At 33.7% G+C, this 7,455-nt stretch overlaps 1 long non-coding RNA gene across 3 annotated transcripts; it reads right to left on the minus strand.

Annotated features, from left to right (window-relative positions):
* Window positions 1-4,162: 4,162 nt before the first annotated feature.
* LOC102674847 lies at window positions 4,163-7,409 on the minus strand. Of its 3 annotated transcripts, none has more exons than XR_004151452.1 (3): window positions 6,528-7,408; window positions 5,068-6,295; window positions 4,163-4,681 (listed from the first exon to the last, which is right to left on the minus strand). It is a non-coding gene; the product is annotated as an uncharacterized LOC102674847 (long non-coding RNA). The 3 variants fall into 3 exon arrangements; XR_004151453.1 differs by lacking the exon at window positions 4,163-4,681 and having other exon boundaries at window positions 5,068-5,332; window positions 5,927-6,295; window positions 6,528-7,391; XR_004151451.1 differs by lacking the exon at window positions 4,163-4,681 and having other exon boundaries at window positions 6,528-7,409.
* Between the last annotated feature and the right edge of the window lie 46 nt (window positions 7,410-7,455).

Consider the following 7,455-nt stretch of genomic DNA (forward strand, 5'->3'; position numbering starts at 1 on the left):
CTTTTCACGTTTGATGGGGATTTTCTGGTTTGCCTGGTATGGGAGAGGATGATTTATTCTCATCGGTGACGCGGTTTAGAGGAAATAGGAATTTGGAAAAAGATTAGAGATATTTTGAATATTTTTTTTGTTCGGGGGAAGATTTTAAAAATTTAGGATGTAGGAAGGTAGAGGGAAACTTTTAATCTTTTAAAAGTTTATAAATTTTTTTTAGAAAAAAAGAGGTATTTGTAATCGATCTCGTATTTTTCTTTGATTGAAAAAGAGAATTAATTTATTCTCGTGATCGATGCGATTGTTTCGTGTTTCCTTTCGAGGAAATTGCTTGGGATCGAATGTTTCTACCGAATCTGAACTCTCTTTTCGAGCTTGCGAGCTGAAAGGGAACGAATATAAAAAGATTGGATTGAAAGCTTTTAGGAGGTGAAAGGGTGACTGGTTGAAATGCATTAATCGATCGAGTAATTTGTTCGAATTGAATTGCTCCTTCTTAAATCTTCGATGAGATTATTTGAAAGAGAGAAAGGTGTAAAACTATTACGTAAAATCAAGTACCACTTCCAAACTTAGTGTTCATATTTATATTCAAAAACAATAGTTTCAGAATCAATTTACTAAATTATTATTTGATCAAGTCAATCCTCAGTTCAGATTCAGTTCAGATCACTTTTAACTCGTTCGTCTTGAAAATCTTATTAAATCTAAAATATTCAAATATTTGAAGATATCCAATTTTTAAAATTTGAATATTCTAAGTTTCCAATATCTAATATTCCCAAGGTATCTCAAAGGTATCTCAAATGCTTGATTAAACTTCCATTTCCCTATCTCATCATCAAAGTTCCAGTTTTTCTCACTTTCTCTTACGAAAAATCCACCAAGATTTGTAGTATCAAACTAAAAAAATATGTCTTTGAAGAAACATTTTGATCGAAGATATGTCCAACAATAATCAGTGTTTCCCTTTCTTTCGTCAATCAAGTGCAAAACGAAAATCATGAAGCAACAGATCATGTCGAAAGGGATCAAACGAAGTGTTATTGAGTTAAAGAGAAGGTCGTTCATCTTAAAAAAAACTCCTCGATTTAGAACATCCGTCCCTCGAATTATCTGGAAAAAAGTAAAAGGAAAAACGCGAGGAAATTTTCTTTCATCCGTAAGAGTAGTATGAGGATTAAGTTCAATATAAATCTAAAGTACATGCAATGTAAAAAAATTCAGTGCATAAAATTTGAATATTATTAATAAGTAATCTCGTCCTCGTAGAATCTCAGAATTATCTACTTGTACTAATATACTTTGATACTTAGAACCTGTTATAAATAATGTTTGAATATCGTATAAAAGAAAAGAAAACAGAAAGACATTCGATTAAATTTTTAAACAACAAACATAAAAGAATTATAAATAATAATTAAAATTTCCTCTAATTTCATTTTAATTTTCCCATTTCTAACTACCCACGAACAATATTTATGAAAATATAACATGTTTTTAAAGAAATTAAAGAAAAATAATGTTATTCTACACATATATAATTATTTTACAATTATAATGTGCAAGAATTTTAAAGATAGTCAAGAAGATAAATTTCAATATTTTTAATACAAAATACAATCTATTTATCTATTTTCCATCAATGTTATATCCCATTTAAAACTTCTTTTTCACTTCTGAACTAACAGTTCAGATTTAAATTTATAGCAATACATTCCTCTGTCAATGTTCAAATCTCGCTCGCGACCAACTCGATCCCATCGCTAAAACGTAAAAACCTCGTTTGAAACGCGTGAAATCGAAAGAACAACAAGTTGTAAAAAGAAAAAAAGAAAAAAAATATGGTATATCTATCTTATCCGATAGAAAAAGGAGGAATGAATCCAAAAAAAAAAAGTGGAGGAAGAGAAATTAAAATGGAAGGAGGGGGCGAAAGGAGGAAGAGGGAAGGAAAGATAGAAGCGTTACGTAATGTTGGGTTGCAAAGGATAGATATAACGAGTTAATTACACTCCGATCTCTGGGATCAATGCACCGCGGGGAAAGAGAAAAAAGCGAGGATAAGGAAGAGCAGAGGGAGATGGGAGAGACCGGATCGAGAGGAGATCGAATGTTAATATGTACGACCGATCGATGACGAGATTCGTCGTGCATGCAACTAAAAGGGGCGTTGTGTTACGCTTAAAATCCGGAGATTAACATTGGATCGGAAAGAATCTCAGAAAAGTCATCACGTATAAGATTAATTTGACTATTTAACTTTGCCATTCTTTTTTTTATATTTAATACAAAATAGTTTTCTAAATTTCTAAATAAATAAAAATTATACGAATAATTTAATTGGAAATAAAAAGAAAAATTGTATTATTTCTATTATCATTTGGGAAGTATTCGTACGTACCATTTTTCTTTAATATAGATAAGAGATCGTATTTTAATTGGATATTCCAAATACGTGCACGAATGATAAGATTTAAATATTTTTTAATTAATACCTTGGACGAATCCTCGCTTAGCCTTTTCAGAGTTAATGGAACTCGATATCCTTGATCTTCGACTTAAATTTTTGGGGTAATTCCATTCCTGGAATTGATGATTCGATCTTTGTGAATCTTCCACGAAGATATCATGGGGAAGCTTCCTCCAGAATTGAAAGGAAGGATTCTCTGAAACGGAGTTAGAAATCTGATTTTCAAATGTACGCTTTTGACTTCTGTCACGTAATCCTACAAATACGAAACTTTACAAGATTTCGCGATAAACCATGTTTTTTTTTTACAAGTTTTTCTACTTTTGATTAATTTGATCTCGAGATTCGAATGTAGAGATTATTCCTTTCTCTAATACAGGAACGAATTGGTCTATCAACGATGTTATTTTCCGGATAAAAAAGTTTGAAGAAGCATTTCGATTTATAACAAAAAAAAAGCTCCGCAACAGAAGTTGAAATCAGATTTAGAACGTTGATTGCGTACGATGGATAGATATGAATTTTCGAAAGAACTTCAAACCGTTACGAAAAATAACGTTCTTGAAATTTTGTGCTTATAACGTGCTCAATCGAAGAAAATTCTCGATATATGATAAATGATAAAAGAAAAACGATTCTAGAAATTTCGAAAACATTAAGCATCTATAATATCAATCATTGTGCAGTAAACGGACAGATTATTATTTAACGCGACCACCTAACCTAAACGTGCACACGAAAACTTACGTGTCCAATTTCGTTCGACCAAGAGACGCAACGTTCCTATTCGTCTTCCACAGCAGAGGTAGTCAAGACACCAGAAACGAAGCAAACGATCTTCCAGAATGAAATATTCCTCGTTTCCATGGCTGGCGTGCCACAAACGTTAACTTTTCCACACGAAAATTGTCCCGACGGAGTAGCACGCTGCGATGTATGCGCGGCACACATGCGCATGCACGCGGGAAAGATAACGAGAAATATAAATTCCCTAGGATGGTCGAGTTCCTGTAAAATTGCAACGAGATATTCGCGTGCGTGTGTGCGCTCACCTGTATCGATGCACACATGTCCCTCTCTGCGCTGGTATTGGTGCACCGCCGTGTATATACAGTGTTCGCTAAGTTTCGTGGCCATTTTATTGAGATCGAGCAATTTCGAACGGCCATTACCGGCCAGCATGCGGAAGTATGTATATTTGCAAATGAAACGGGCGATTGAGAGAGGTGGGATTGTGTTTGTGCGTCGATCGGTTATTGCGAGCCGCGGCTTAACCCCCGCGGGGGTTACCAATTGTCCAGATATTCCTGTTATTCGCGGTGAAATAGAAGAAAATCTGCTTTTCCCTGATTTTTTTTTCAAATCTACGTTGCGATTTTTTTCCAATTTATTTCGCGATTGGTCGAAAATTTCGTTAAGTAAGTTTTTCCTTGCAGTTTTGTATATTTTCATGTTGGTTCGAATCTGTTTTTGGCTGTTGTTGTCATTTTGAAATAGAAAGAAAATATTGGTTTTTGGTATAGTGATTTTTTTTTTCTATTAAATAGAGTTTTTATTTTAGCAAGGTAAACATGATATTAAGTATTTTGATGATTTAAATATTCTATTTGTTGTAATTACGTATTATATATTTATTTTTTTCTATGATTTTTCGGAAATATATTGATTGAATAAATTTTGATTTTTGAAAACGTATAGTGATTTTTTAGCTTTTATTTGGCAACTGATCAAAGATTTCGTAAATTTCAGTAGCATAAATGAAATATTGTAAATATTTTAATGATAATTCTTGATAAAATTAAAAATATCCGTTCATTTTATCTAAAATTATTTTGAACATGATAAATCAAATATTCCCTTTGCTTTTCATTTGCTGCGTCTTTTCTCACAATTTGAAGCATATTTATTGGACATATTAAGGCGACAAATATTCAGTTTTTACTTGGCACTCCGCACAGCTGGCATCGAGTTGTACAAAGGTTCCGCGGTGTCTGCATTGCGGAACGCATTTTGTAACGTCTCCAACACCCTCCAGATTCGAAGGATTCTGGCAATTTGAATCGGAATCCTCTCGGCAGAATCTTGAAATCTCTTTAGATCCGCTTCATTACCATTTTTCATCGCTTACATATATCTCTTATACATATACATATATCATTACTCCCTTTGTTCTTTTACAAGTGAAACCCTTATCTTATCTCCTTCCCAACTTTTCTGAAATATAATATTCTCAATTTACTAATTTAAGTATAAATGAAACATAATTTAAACGCGAGGCAACATAATATATTTCTGCGAATCAATAAATAAACCAGTCATAACACATACACACACATATACATACCATCTTATCCTCATCTAAAAAGAAATGAAATTTGTCAAGTGATATAAGAGCGTACAATAGAATTTAGGAAGAAAAATTGAAAATAGTAAATTTCAAATTGCATTAAAAAATATTCTATATCTATTCTATATTATAATCTAAAATAAGACAGACACTGTGAGCATACAACGTGCACTGTTTCTCGGGGATGCGTGCCTCGAGCAACACATGTGCAAACGATTTTCTGTTGAACGGGTCCCGAGGGGATTTGACTTACGTTCGTAGGAAACCCCTGTTCATAAATCTGCGCGTTGTAATGCCCGAGGCGCAATCGCAATCACTTTGTGGACGGGGCCTGCGGAATGCTTTATGGTCGAGTTAATACCGATATCAGGTATCAGGCTGGACCGACTCTTCCGCGCGTTTTCCGCTCTGCACAGCGCCTTATCCCTCGGCCATCGCCCGCTAATTTCATTAACACCGATCGAAGATCGACCTTTGATCGGTTCGTTGTTCATCAAAACGACGGGATCCTCTTCCTTCTATCGAAAAACGAACAAATTTGGATTGACCCATTGGACAGCAAATGTAATTAAATTTATTATAATATAATAATATAAATTTAAAAAAAATTTATTTTGTGGTAAGTGATATTGATGAGACAGGCTCGTTACGTGGTAATTAATTGCAGGGTTCAAAAGTTTGAAATGTTGTTTGATGTTATAAAATAACATCTCTCTTTAAATGTAATCAAATTTATTTTTATTTTGATACGAAATGCAGTGGGAAGCAGTGAAGTCATGCGATGCCTGGAGAAATGTGCGTATCAGAATTCGTTGCTAGTCGTATTGTATAAGAGAGTAGAGAAGGGAAAAGTTCGTGTTTGTTATATCATCTATCTACATTTAATTATATCATGAAAGTTATTTTATTCATGGCTGTTAGGTTATGCACGTGCAGGTATACCATGGCATTGAGAATAATCATACATTCGTTGCGAATCGATAAAATAAACTCTTTCAAAGATATCCATTTTTGTATATTCGTATTTCTCATGAATGCATAAAAACATTCTCCATACTTCGGCTTCACCAATATATTTGAACCTTACTAGAAAAATTAATAATATGCGTAACCTTGATGAAAGTTTAAATTCGTGTAAAAGTTCTCGTCTCTTTTAGAGGCTTTGCTCGTTCAATCGTATTGCCGTGGCCTTCTGAAACTTTCGACGTACGTGAATCGATATGTTAAAGTAGAGTTGCATTGCTGCAACACGGTGCAAATGCATCGTTCGTGCACCATTGTGTAAATGAGAAATTATATAGACACGCTCGAGATAACGTGAATAATATCACTCTCGCGTATTCATTCATCGAATCCTCGCAGAAATTTGTCATCTATCTCTATCATTTTTCTCCTATTTTTTTAAAATAAAATTCTGATAAATCGATGCAAATGTATATGATTAATCAAAGAGATTGAAATTGAAGTACTTTGAAACTTTGCTGAAATGAAATTTTAATCTGTGCTCGATTAAATAAATTCTTATTAAATCCATTTATACAATAAAGATTTATTGATTTGAATCGATACATAAATAATTCAAATAATAGAAGTCACTAATAAATATAATAGATAAATATACGTTTAAAAAAGTGGATTCAATCAATCAATCAAGATTTTGTTTCAATGAACAAACAGACATACGTACGTCTACTATCAAGAGTTTATCTTTACCTTTATTTATCCATGGATAAAATATCGTATTATTCAACACATGAATCTATATATTTTCCAATTTGACAATTCGAGCTTGATTTCATTTACATTCATTTACATTCATCACTTATTATCTTATTAATCTTATCTCAAACATAACCTTCTTTCAAAAAAATTATTCTTATCGTTCTAAATCGCTCGTTACGTCCCACGTATGTTCTTTATTGAATACAATTTTTAATTTCCATTCTTGTTTCGAGAACAAAAACACGAGAAAATGCAATTCACTATAATCTTCTAATTTCTTTCTTTCCACGTGATACATTAGAAAGCCGTTCCGCCATTTCAGTTTTCACACAAACGAAAGGACGAGAATAGCCGATGCTCTTCTCGGGTAAGATCGTTTAGCGGTCCACGTTACCGATCTGATTGCTGCGCGCGCAGCAAACCGCAAATTACAAACGTGGAGCTGAACTTTATACGAGTACCGTGAGTAGAAAGTTGCTCTCTCGTTATGCTGAGAATCGATCCTCCTCGACCAACCTGAAATGGTTCATCGTTTGGCGAATCGAAACACTCTTCTCTCTCGCTTTCTCGGTTTTTCTCGGTTGCCCGCCATTCTTTCCTTTCGGTGTTACATAACGCCGAAGGAAGAGATAAGTGAACACGTTCATCACGAGTCGAGAGAAGAGAAAAAAAAGGGAGGCACGTATCTGGAAGGAATCAAACAATAGCGCCATTAAAAGCGAGAGCTCGAACCTTAACGTAATATCGAGTTCTCTGCATAAATAATAAGTTCGCTTCGTTCGGAGTTAAATGTTACTGCAAGATTCGGATTGCGCAAACGGAAGCTCACTCGAACACTCTGTCAAAACTATGGGTGAATAAATTATAACGAATATAAGGGAAAAAAATATATTTTTTCCTCTTTTCTTTTTTTTTTTTT

The sequence above is a fragment of the Apis dorsata genome, unplaced genomic scaffold, assembly GCF_000469605.1.
Source record: "Apis dorsata unplaced genomic scaffold, Apis dorsata 1.3 scaffold_708, whole genome shotgun sequence".
In the NCBI taxonomy this organism is placed as follows: Eukaryota; Metazoa; Arthropoda; class Insecta; order Hymenoptera; family Apidae; genus Apis; species Apis dorsata.